We start from the raw sequence: 14,365 nt of genomic DNA, 5'->3' as shown, positions 1-14,365 counted from the left end.
GCGCTGATTTCCCTTGCCCTTATACACTTTTAGCTTGTGAATAGTCAGACAACACTTGGAAGGATTACTGTTGCATATTAAGGATAATAGGATAGTAAGTTAGATAAGAATGTTCAACGCTGGAAGTCTTTATCAGCATAAACTTCACTCGAGACAATGATGTACAGTAAGATTCAAAGCCGATTTTCTCGAAAACAAAGCTTCATATGAACAAATTTTATGGTATGTTTTCGACTTATTTTTTGACATAAAATGAGCCTCTATTCGGTTGTACCGGTATTTATGTGGAACCCTGTATATAAAGGATAAAATATGCAATCTAGTTATAATTACAGAAGTCTGGAGAAACCCTATTTTTTCGGAAAACCGGGACATTTTTGAAAACCCGATCTGATTTGACTCAATCTAACACCGCCGTTTTTTTTATAAGAAATAAAAACAAGAGTTTTCAACTGTTCGCTGGCTAAACCAAAACTAACAGGGATAAAACTGCAGAATAAAATTTTTAAACAGTTTTTCAAAAAGGTTGGGTAATCGGGATATTTTGAAAAATTTGAACTTTCTGTCAAACTTAATTTTATAGACGTAAAGGAACAATATTTTTTTGTTGAAACTTTTTCCCGTTAGGTCTTACTGTTCTCAAGATAATCCATAATATAGAAAAGAATTTCATTTTTTTCAAGGTGTGGTTTCACCCCTTCAAAATGAAATTCGGTATGAAAAAAATTGCAATGTATTAGGCTTGACTTACTTTACACAAAGATTCATAATTTTTTAAATTTCCGGGTTCGATACCTTTCCTTGTAAGTAAAAACGATGAAAAAAGTTTCCTTTATACACTTTATAATAGTTTGCAAGCAGATGTTATTTGTTTCGAAGGAAAAAATTTGTTTGTTAACACTAGAACTACCGAGCATTTAGTACGATTAATATGTAATCCCTATAAATATTGTAACAACAGATTAATTTCAGTTTCTTCAGACATTCATCACAGTATTCAAATGAAAAGATACATTTTTAAGATTATGTTTAATATTCAATGCTTTTAAGATATCAGTAATTGCGAAACAAAAATATTAAAACCAGTTGTTTTGAATGTTACGGTAGTTCCAATGTGAACCACATACAAAAAATGTCAACATTCTTGTATCAACCCAATAGTATTGAACAGTGATCCTTATTGAAAATCAAGCACTAATGAGTATTCAACATAAGAGATTACTCTAGTATACGATATTGGCGTTTTTTATAGTTTCTCATAAATACTTATTTAGTAGAATGATGTGATGAAGTAAGGAGATAGGAGGTATTTTTACTGATGAAATTGAGATCCTTTACGAAGTTTTACGGGTGTTTAAGCAGTACGTATATTATTTTTATTAGATACTAAAACAGTGATTGATATACCTTTTTTTAATATAATTTTTTTGTAATTTTTTTATAATTTGTTATTTTAATTTATTTTAAATTTATTTTGTAATTTGTTATTTTAAATGTTGCGATTAACCTTTATCGTACGTGAATTTCTAGTTAACCAAGTATACAAGAAGATATTGTTCATTAGATCTTTTAAGAGTAGTTATTAATGAAACGATAGTAGGATTTAACTTTAATGTTTCTCTTACAGCTTTGATCGACACAGTAGATTTGTTAGACATTTTAATATTACTTTTATTACATATAACATTCTTTATAATATGGGAGATGGGGAGGAGCGCAGTGAGGATAACACTCCGAAAAGTCTGAATTATATTAACACTAACTGTACCGCGAACCAGTTTTAACATTTGTTTAAAAATTCTGCGTTTTCTTTCGTCCATTTAACTTTATATAAATTCCTATATTGCCTGATTAATCAATATTTCAATGTTTGTCTTTCCTTTTGTTTCTATTTCCATCAATATTTATCATCGAACTTGTTTACCTTTATTTTGTCTTCAGTTATTGGTTGGTTACAGTAGGAGTCGGTATATACAAAGTGACGGTACGGTTAGTGATAAAAAATGAAGATATTTAAAAATGATGGAAAATTGAATATCGGAGACGTAGGAGTGGCCAGTTCTTACAAACAACTGTTCGTTTCGACGAGGAAATCAAGGTTCTCCCAGTTAAGGAAAATAGACTCGGAGGAGACCCTCTAAACAACGTACTGTGCAGAGTACGAAAGAAGTCCAGCAGAATGGGACAGGAACAAGAGGGGTCTTTTACTGTGTGACGCAACGAATTTAATGCGTCTGTGACCGTTTCGACCAATCGCACGTTAAAGCCTGGAATGCGTGGGGCAACGGGTACGGCTCCTTCGATTACTGACGCGGCGAACACGGGGAAACTCCCCTTTTTGCACTTTGTCCCCTCTCCCACTGGAATTCTTACATTCTTTGTACAGTACAACTTTTTTCAAAAACTTTCTTTAAGGCACCACCACACAATGGTGCCTTTCGACGGAAAGCTGGCCAAAATTCAATTTTCGAAGCATGCAGCAGCATCTTTCTGATGCAGAAAATTTATCGTGTACACTTCAGTGAATCTAATATCTCTAAAATTTTTTAATTTATTTACAGTTATTCTCTTCGTAAAAATAGATAGAAAATTCGAAGTAAAATTTTGTTCTTGGTAGACTCGTTTTCGAAGAAATCGAAATTGAAGATATCTTATCAGTAGTCACTTAAATGCAGATGTATTCAGAAACTTTTCAATTTAAATTTTCTGCAAAAGAAAAAAAATTCTATGTTCCTGATTTACTTTTTCCACAAACTTAGTTACTTCTTGGTAGAATCATTCGTTATAGGAGACTTTATATAGAAACTTTCAATACGATTTTTAAAACAAGAAAATGTTGTTATGCATTGTTACTGGTTTTATACAGTTCCCTCTCATATTTATTTGCTACTCAAATTACTCTGAACAAGATTCCATTTCTTTCGAAATTTTTCACTGCCGAATTGTACATTTAATTGCTTGCTTGTTTAAAACAGAATGCTTTTTTCCTGCTACCGGTCCGATTGAAACCAGACGTCCGTATGAGTTTACAAGCGGTGAAAGAACATTTATATCCTCGTACCAATGTACAATGCGGTACGCTTTTACGACGAGAGAGGCATCGCAGCATTTCTCGTGTTGATCTGCATCCCAAACGACCTGCAGGGATTTTCGTTTTGCTATGACACAGCCATTGGAAAAATCCTGGAACCAGGTACTGCTCGAACATATACCTTGAAAGTAATTGCATTCGAAGGTACACGAAGGGAAACGGGACAGTCACGAATCGAGCAACAGCTTCTGTTTCATAATGAATCGGAACGTTACGTAACTCTGCGCGATTGTATCGTGGCAGATATAAATAGTAATATTCGTCAGGTAATGCAATCAGTAACATCGAATATTCTGTAGTTCTATGGATGCTGCAGCGAAGAAATTGCAATATTACCATCGACTTTATGTATATATGTATATATAAAGTTTCATGTGCAGCTTGTCCTAAAACAATGTAACCCAATCCAATCGTATTAATCGTGTTTGACGAGCACGCGAGTAATAATTGTCTTTATTTAGTTTCCGTGATGTATATATTTCCTTTTTCAGCCGGTTCAATTATCGGTCAGACACAATAGAAGAAAATTGAGCGGGATCCATTAATTACTTTCATGATCGATCAAATTCTGGGAGCTGATGCAGCTGCATTGTACTGTTTGCTTTCCTATTTGGGCTGTTCCTGTTGCAGCTGTTACGTAACCGTCACGTACTTTTCCTTTTAACCCTTTCGTCCCGAATGGTATACATAGGTACTACGAACATTTTAAATTACCGGAAAGCTAGAAAATGCCTTAACCAGTTAACTGTGTTCGATGAGTATACACGTCACCTTAAAACTTGAAATGATAGGGTAGATCAAGGCGAATAGGATCACGGGGTGAAACGGATAAAAATCAGAATATTGGCCACATTTTTTACGTTGTTATAGAAATCAGCTTGTTAACCGTCCATATTACTTCATACACCTTCTCTACACTTAATTCAATACATCTTCAATTGTTTCAAATCGTTGTTTGCCACCAGCACGTGTTAGTGCTATCTATCTAGTGTATCTAAAATAAGTTATTCGGAATTTCACATTTAAAATGGGAAGCTAAGCTTGGAAATTCAAATGTGTTGATTATTATTAGTCTCTAAGGTATCTAAATTCAGTACTTAATGTACTTTAGATTATTATATTGTATTTTATTTATTTATTGTATTCACTTTGAAATCCTTCGAAACAGAGTTATTCCCATCTTTGGTTTCCCTAATTTTTTTATATCTATGGTTATAAATATCATGATTATTTATATACAGGCGTATAAAGAAAAGACAAATCAGGGATGGTGGACCTCAGAAACAATAAAGAACACAATAATAAGAATTAACTTCAAAGAACCGACCATACGTCAAGCTCCGAAAATTTATCGCATACTTTGTACAACCCTACAAAGGACTTACTTGTTGAATAATTAAAAAAAAAACAATTTTATATTTGACATCACCTGTCAATGAAATGATACTTCTTGAAAAACAACAAAAGAAGTTAAGGACTAGGCCAAAAAGGACACTGTTAAAAGAAGGATGAAGACTAATAAGGACAGAGGAATTAATAACATTAATACAGGATCTTCCAGGGAATAATATTGCATTTATTACAATGAAAAATTTATCTATTCAGCATTCAAAGATTGGATTCAGTACAATCTTTGCGAAGAGTCGCGTTACGAAACCTGTGCTAATAGATGTAGTGTTAAAAGGTAGTATATTTGCGACAAACGTGTTAATAATTGATTTTACCATCATTAACTTGTACAATTTTGAATCAAACAAAAAATTTGTACGAAAAATTGAATTTATTGTTACATCTTCAAATGATCAGCGAAAAACTAATAGTTAAAACTTAGAATGACAATTTTTTTAATAAATTTGTTATTAATACACATTCAGTTTCAATATCAGTAAAAAACTTATTAAAAGAATGTAAAACTTTCGTTTTATAAGCAAAAAATTGAGAAGTGGGAAATATCCGATTCTCCTAAAAATCCCGGGCGATTCATCGATGAAAAAAATGTCGATATTTTAACCATTAGTTTTTTACTGTTAAATCTGAACTGAAATCTACCCTACTAATTCTTTCAACGATGAATTCTTTATTTTTTAAGATAAACATGCAATTCTTATTTGCTTTACTTTGGTTTTTCATTAAAATACACCCTACATACAGTCGTCTTGCATTTAACGAATAAACACTTCATTTTTTTATTTTATTCCCCGCAAAACGAGAGATTTTTCAAACTAAATTCCACAGTTAACAGGTTACAGATAAAGGAAAATTGTACCACACGAGGATCTTTACTTATAGCTGACAGCTTAAATGCTAATTATTATTATTATTAGTGCTTATCGTATTTCTTTCATTGAAAGCTTCAGTTTCATTTGAAAGCAACTGTTCTTGGCCCTTTCTTTGATATAAGGGAAAATATATATTCAGAGACGAAAGGGTTATTCTATTTATAAGATGTAAACTGCTTCTCCTTTACTATTTTCATTTTTTTTTATTTTGTCAACGATTTTATTTAGGAACTTCTTTTTAAATTATTAGAGAGACTTGTAATAAGAAATTATCATATAATTTTTAATAATAATTTTATGACATTGATGATAATCACAGTTAATAATAATCAAGAGTTTTATAACGGACGTCGCAATGGACTTCAAAGTCAACGCTTATGTGACTACAGTTTAAGCACAGTCAATCTAAAAGGTATTCATACCTAGTGATAATACTTGTAGCTATAAATTTCATTAGATTTATAAATGCGTTATACTCAAAAAAACTTTTTAAATAAATGCTTAAATTCTTTCTCCTGATATAAATTTATGACAATATAAATTATGCTCAATAACTTTAGCTTTTATGTTAATTAAATTTTTTAAAAATTTTATACAGTTAAGTGACTAGATACTTTTGTGAGTAACTGTATCTATATAAAAATAATTAAATCTTTCATCATTGCAAATGACTTTGTTTCAAAATTCTATTGGAGTGTTAATATATTACCTCACATTTCAATATATACTTCCATCTTAAAAAAAAGCAGCTTTATTTACGAAATATTTCTTACGGTTGTATTATTTGAAAATATTAAAATGTTTTAAATAGTAGTCAATTGTAACCCTTTATATCACAAAAAATTCTTCATCCATCGCACCTATCAGTTTTATTTTGAATAGTAAATCTTGATCCATTTACAGGGTGTAGAATTCCTGCAAGCTATTTATATTGTTTATACAATCGAACAACCATTTTTTTTCCTTTACTTGTTATTCTCGAATATTTACGACATTGGAAAATAAATGCAATTTTTATACCGTTCTTACAAATGCTGCTTCGAAGCTGATAAATTTTGTTATTACATATTTACTACGTTCAATAAATTACAATGTATTTATATCAGAATTTACTGAGATTCATTTCGTTTATCCAAGTTTTTATAAAGATTCAGAACATATGTTAAAAGAAAATGTTATTTTAAGTTAATTTACATTGCCTACAGCAAAAGACGAATGATATCAATATAATCCAGAGTCGGAGATGCTAAAATGGTACACGAATATTTACCGAAAGAGAGTATTTCTTATCTGAATAATAGATTCTTTAGTTTTTATTGTATTCATTGCAACATAAAAAGTTCGTTAAGAAGTTGAAAGAACTTACATTATTTTTATATACTTTCAGTTGAATATACACATTAATTTTTCGTTTCAATTTTCAACTTTAGATAGGTGATTTATAATGTAGAAGTGTTAATCGAGCAAAGTTCATTAACGTTACATAGTGTGTTGGGTAGTAGTTGAGAGAAAATTTAAGATTTACCCTGACAATATAAGATGAAAATTGAGAACAATATAATTGCGGCTAGAGTTTCATTTTTAAGACGAATGAATGAATTATTAAAATTTCTGTATTATGTCAGAGTATATTATTTCGACCAATTATAGCATGTTCAAAACACATTGTATCTATAATACGAGCGCAGACAGTGATGTACTGTGCAAGAGATAAATAAGTAAAATATATATACTCTATTAATAATGATTCGTTATTTGAAAAATGCCCAGAGTGAATTTTTGTTTTGTTTTAGAGGACAGTAATTTTATACACTTAGTTCGTCCATAGATGGATGTGTGTATAAAATTACAGTTAAATGTGGAATTTAGTTTAAAAAATCTCCCATTGCGTGTGCAATAAAGTCAAACAATGAAGTATATACACTCCCAAAGAAAAATATAGTAAACGTGTACTATTTTTAATTTCTCACGTTATAATTATGGTATAGGAAAGGTGTAAATGATACATAAAGAATACCTTCTACTAATACGTAAACACTACTATATTGGAATTTCTACAAGATATTCTCTTAGGAGAAATGTAAACACAAATAGATAGTGACAAAATTATAGCATACTCAAGGTTTATTTTGATTCTCTTCAATATGTCACGAGATTTAAGGAAGTTAAAGTGGTCAGTCAGTGTTCAGTGCTTCTTGATATTGGTATCTGTCACATTTCGTGATGGGTGGTTATAAAAGATTGTTTGACAGTGAAATAAACTCAATTCTTATTGCAAGAAAACGGAAAATAACGATTCCAGAAATTGTGAAAGAAATTAATTGAAGCAGAAAAGCTGTATATAACGTATTAAAAGATATGGATAACTACGGTAAAGGGAAAAGTATTCGAAGGTCAGCAGACCTATCACACCGTGAGACAATAGAAATACTTCGTGCTGCATCAAATTCTTGTGCTATTGCAAGAGAAATTGCTTACAAAGCTAATGTACATACTAATGCTGCAAATGAGTAATATTATAAACCGATCAAAAATAAAAGCCAAGCCAGAATTTGCGAAAAAACACGTACACTAGAGGAAAACCTGGAGGAATGTAATCTTTACAAATGAAAAACGGTTTTGTCTTGATGGTTCAGATAGTAGTGCATACTATTATCATCACATTCAAAAAGGCAATTAACAAAAATTAAACTTCCCTTAACAAAGAGAAAACAGATATTAATTTTATATAAGGAAAAATGAATAATGCAAGTTATTTGAGATTAATTAAAAACCAAATTGTATAAGTATGCACAATGCACTGCAGGCCCAAAATTTGTGTTCCAGTAAGATAATACTGCCATGCACACGGCAAAAATTATCCATGAATATTTTACAAAGCAGAAAATTTCTGTTTTGGAATGGCCAGCGTGCTCCCCGGACCTCAGTATAATTGAGAACAGTTAAAAATTATTATCAAAAGCTGTCTACGCGGAAGGTAGACAATTTGAAAATTTAAATGATTTAAAAATCTGTATTAAAGAGAAATGGAAAAATTTACCACAGCCTTCAATTAAAGTATTGTATAAATCCTTACTAAAAAGGATGATAGAAGTAATTGAGAACCGTGGAGATCCCACACATTATTAAACACATTAATTATAACATGACAAATTAAAAATAGCGCTTGTGTGTTAACATTTTCTTTGGGAGTGTATTTGTCAAAAACAGTGCAAATGTATATATAACATATTCTAACGAAAAACTAAAGTAAAACGAAGAAGAATTACATGTGAATCTCAAAAAATAACTAATTCATCATTGAAAAGATTAGTATTACTTCGAGTTTAAAATTATGTGTATACTAGTCAAACGCAGTTAGCTAGTTAAGTATAATCATGTAATTTCTCTTGCGCCAATCGACACATCAGAAGAGAAAAAATTGCATTTGAGACACTTTAACGAATAGTTCTGGACGATAATTCCATGTATATAATAGATTAAAAGGAGATACCTTGCATTCGTGGATTTTAATCGTCTCTGACTTAAAATTGTATCGCAAGTTCTTACTCTTAATTTTCGTCTACCGCTATCCTGAGGGAACACCCATATATTTTCTCCCACCTGTTGCCGAATATCCTATGCACACTACTATTTAAAAGTTTAGAGTCATTACCTACTTTCGTTCTGTACTGAGAGTTCTTACGATCAGTGAAAATTATTTGTCCAACTCTTTTGAATTTTAGGATCTTTTTCCCTTGAATCTTCAAGTACATTTTTATTTTATAATGGCCTGAAAAAGGGCCGTATTCCTATCTTAAATAATACGTGAACTCAAACATGTAGTTCCGTTTATTGCTTTATAGAAAGTCAAACAAAATCATCTATGTTTTGATTTTGTATAATTTAAACATTACATTTACAAATGATTAACGAACAAAATTATACACGTGAATAAATATAAGAAGACATTTCTATATTAATGAAAATATTAACAAAAATATTAGTATTCTAATTCATTTGTCAAGAATAATGACCATTTTCTTTGAAGGTTCGTATAATAATACAGAAGACATTTTTGAAACTAAATTTAAGTATTAATATGTATGATTAATATATATACATGATTAATACTTTTAAAAATTCACGTAGAAAAGAAAGTTTTTAGTGAAATGAAGACGATTCTTGATTATTGGGAATTAAAATGATGTCGCTTTTGGCAAGGATCATAAAGAACAAGAAGAATGAAATGAACGTTACCATTAAACGCCAAAAAATAAACGAGATATTCATGTCAATGAGATATCCGCTCCAGTGAACAATTGCAGCAGAGAATATTTTTGCAACGTATAAACTGATCCAATCTAAATTACTGTAAAGGTCGCCGCACATGTATTCTCCGTGCAATATCTGCGGTCAGAGGTACAGTCCATTTTGATTCGTATTTAATATGTCATTACATAAATTAAATTCATTAAATTAATGTGTGGGTACGCCATATCTGAAACTCTTTGATCATATTCATTGTTACTCATCGTCCGTACGTTATCAATTACTTTCCACCTCTCGCTTGAAAGTCGACAGCAGCCAATTGATTAAGTCTACTTGTTGACTTTCCTAATATTTTCTGATTTTTCATGTCCCCTTGCCTTTTATTATCGTTTTTATATGCAAATGTAATTGGTTTCCGCGCGCGATCGCCACAGCAATTTCCCAGATTATACCGAAATCCAGGTACAGTAATTTCGATTCCATTTAACGTTCACGAGATTCAATCGAACAACCTATTTCGGTTTCTTTCTCCCGGCATTAATGTCTTCGTCGATTTATTCATAAATTATGGATCGCGAAGGACTGGTCGCGGATTATTGCGTGCAGTAATGAATCGGTTTCATTAATCGTATCGATTACACGGTTCAAACCAGAATCAAGTGTTCCGCGCTGAGCTTTATTTAAGTGGTGATTTTTCTTCGCGTCCTTCCTTCACGCGATTAATTAAATATTTTGGAATATCAATATCGAAGTCGTAAGTAATTATGGAAATAGAAGCGACTTCGAATTCATTTGATAAATTTTCATTATTTCAATTCTTAATTGAAATTACACAGTTTGAACGAAAAACTGTACAATTTATTATCGATGAAATTAATATTCTAACGGAAACCATTTTCATTGTGAACAGTTTACACTGTAAATTAAAGCATTGCAATATCTATATCTTATTGATTGTTGTTTTCAACAATGTTGAATTTATTTTTCAATACTTTTAGAAAGGGCGTTGATGAAATAATTGTTTAAATAATAATGTAAACGTTAGTTAAGTATAATTTGTAGAATGTACGTAAAATTATTAGCACTTTGTTATGAAGTTGTCTTGAGTGTTAAAAACTTGTGTAAATTAATTTTACGTAATTAAAATTTTATATTCAAAGTTTAAGAAAAATATCATTTTGAAAATGTCTAAGTTATTTAATAAAATATTTAACATAATTTATAAACAGATAATTATTATCTTATGACGTAACACACTATTTTTTCTGTGTTGAAAATATTCTGAAGATGAAACTGCATTTAAAGCTCAAAATTGAAAATATGTTTTATCTTTAATTAATAATATGAACGCGCTGTTCTGTATGTTTTCTCTAAATAATTTTAAACTTCAACCGTAAAATAACAGAAATAAGAATGAAACGATTTCAATTAAGTTCAGTAAAATTTGTGTCTACAAGAGTTAAATAATACTTCCTACATCATTGGTTTTTGAAATAAATATACTGGATTCATATATTTGATTACGAAAGAGAAAAGCGTGAAACTTTGAAAGCAGAGATTTGCAATTTTTCTTTCATGTTTATATATGGTATCGCAAACTGCAATCGTAAAAACAAGAATCAAGTTTCCAATATATAAAAGGAAGCTGAACAAATTTACAGAAACTTTTGTGTCGACGTATTTTAAATTACATACATAGTTGCCCCTATTCTTTCAATACTTTCAGAGAGCTTGTCGGAAAATCTACATGTACAATGAAATACATGCATACATATGTACATCTGACAAGAGATGAATATTTCGATTGAAATTAATTAAAGTACCGCATTTCGTTTCCCCATGGTAAATTGATTCATAATATGAAACCGTTATTTATTCATCTCGATTGATTATCATGCACAACATTTAAAGTGTTTCTTTTTTTTGACACTATTGTTGCTTATTAAGTTTCAATTTTATATCTATTTACAATGAGTCGAAACATTAGGTATAAACAAAGTATTCACGCGTGCAAGAAGATGCGAGGGGAAGCAATAGCTACTATTAACTGATACTAACGTCAAATATTAATCAGTTGTTAATTTCATAGAAGCATTTACATTTTATTGTGTTTTTGTAATCATAATGAAATGAAATACAAACTTGTACTCGTGTTTGTACCAGTACGTCTGCATTAATTGTTATTAGATATTCTTCATTCTGAGAATAAACTGCTTCGTACTTATATAAACCAAAAATGTATTCATTCATTTTAGAACGGTGTTCTTCTCAGTTTTGTAATTACTTGAATTTTACTTTTGCGGAATACTTATGTTTTAATATTAGAAAGTTGTTTAAAAAGGTTTATCATGGTTTCTCGGAGTAAGTATTGCTTCTCCTGAACGAAATGTTCTGTATAGGTACTTGAAAAATATGTCAACTAATGTAACAGGAAGCTATGAATAGTAAGATTACAACATAGTGCATTTATGATAAAAAATGTGCACTTGAAGTATATATTGTTCCAGAAATTCAAGAAAATAATAAATTGGAAATTTGTAAAAACAGTAAGCTATTATTTCTATACAATCGTATCTCATTCATCTTTTTTAATAATCTTGAAAATGTCAAAAGAAATCACTTGAAAATAATAATTTAATTTTTAATACAAATTTTAATAAAAATAATAATTTTTTTTACACATTACTCTATGGATAGAGTGTGAAGGTGCAGAAAAATAATTACATAATAGATGTAATACAGTGCTTAACTTAATACTCTAATACAGTGCTTAACACGTTTAGTGGGAAGTCGATACATGTATCGAACAGGTGCTTTTCAGTGACGAAGTTCAACGCATGTACTAAACGGCCTACAACCCTGCCACGACCACTTCAGATTTTCATAAATAGTAAATTATTTCCAACCAATTATAACAGTACAATTAGGCAAAAGATATATTGACGAAGTTTCCGTCGCTGGAATTAGAATTGAGTATTTATAATTCTCTCGCATTGAACGCGTTAAGTTTCCATTGTCATTTATAAATACAAAGTCGAACGAGATAATACGTAATTTCAGTTAAAAAATATCGATGACTTTAAAGTTTCGCAAAATGACCTTGAAAAAATTCGTTTCATCAGAAAATATACTGCTTTAAACTAAATATATATTCCCTGGGAAATTTCCTCACGTTTAGTTTCAGATATTTTAGCTTTTACATTGAAAAATATTTTTGTTATAACAGTAATGTACACTTAAGACCAATGTGTACATTCATTTTATGGAAGAGATGAACGTCTTATTATATTAATAGTAAACGGTTATTATTAATACTGACAAATTAAAAAGATCAAAGTGATTAATTTGTAAGTATTAACACATAAATCAGTAATTATTAATAATTCACAACTATCTCCGGTAAATCTAAGGAAATGAGTGGAAGAATATTACGCGTACTATTTTTTGTAGTATAGATTTGTTATTTTGTTAAAACTTCTATCTATAGAAATAAATAAGTAATTTATAATCAGATAAATGTACAACTAAATATATAAGATAATTGTCCTATTTTCTGTATTACAGTTTTTCCAATAAAAACTATTTTGTCAAAACTTCTTTCTGTACAAGAATAAAGAAAAAATGTATAACTACCTTAAAAAATGTGGTATAAATTTGTTTATAAATAGTAGAAAGTAGCACAAGAAAATATTTTTATTAAATTTACCAAGCTACACGAGTAATTATTAATTGTTGGTAAATATAATTGTTACAATTTATTATTTATATTTACCAAAAGGCTATTATTAATAATGGCCTGTTATTATTAATACAAATCGGATTTATTGTATCAACCGTAACATGTATATAATTTATTGATTATATTTAAGGACGAAAGCATCTTTCTTTGAGATAATTCTAACCGTACAATTATCTTTAATATTTCATGTACTTTCCTCTATATTCTAAATATTAGAGACCAGTAAAAATGAAACAATTTTAGATAAATTGATTATTGGATCAGATAAAAATTTGACAAATAAATAATATATTTACAAGTCGTTATACGATACAAACGTTTTAATGGTGTTGCTGTAAATTTAGAATCCCGAATGTACCTCACTTTTAAGAATTGAACTCGCAATTTATTCAGCTTTTCAACTCTACTTGCTCGATTTGTATTCGTGAAGCTAACATCTAGCCTGTATAAAGTATAATATGTATTACAAACGTGTCCATCCGCAACAGCTAGAAGGTTAATACAGGAACCAGCATTTATTTCCTGTTCCGTATAATGCACTCGATTCGTCCGATTTATGGAATCCAACTTCAGAATGATTAATTATTATGGAAGAAAGTACACGAAAACTCGAGTTCTTCTATCAATATCTGCAGGCCAACCTTTATCTATCGCAAATCCTACTATATATCTTTTACACTGATACCATTTTTTGCTGTTTCGGATGTAAACTGTCTATTATTCATGGGATTGCATGGCAAATCCGTAGAATCCAATGGGCAATTCGATTTTTTAAACCTACTCCTCTGTTATCTTTATTCCATGAGAAATTACTTATTAGCAATCTGTTTCTAAGTTATCAGCGTGTGAGATTAGGTGTATTAAAAATATATACTAATTATCACACTTATCTGGGTACTGAATTTTAATTGTTTCTACATTAATATTATTTCATATCAATTATATATGCTTCGCAATATTTGAACTTCTGTTATCAACTGTTATTGTATATTATTTAATAAACAT

General features: G+C 29.9%; 1 protein-coding gene across 4 annotated transcripts in view; it reads right to left on the bottom strand.

Moving 5' to 3' along the window:
- Positions 1-14,365, bottom strand: part of Sol1 — a 1,346,934-nt gene that overhangs the window by 7,748 nt on the left and 1,324,821 nt on the right. The window lies entirely within an intron of this gene.

The sequence above is a fragment of the Nomia melanderi genome, chromosome 13 (assembly GCF_051020985.1).
Source record: "Nomia melanderi isolate GNS246 chromosome 13, iyNomMela1, whole genome shotgun sequence".
Taxonomy (NCBI): domain Eukaryota; kingdom Metazoa; phylum Arthropoda; class Insecta; order Hymenoptera; family Halictidae; genus Nomia; species Nomia melanderi.
This window is presented reverse-complemented; position numbering and strand designations above follow the sequence as displayed.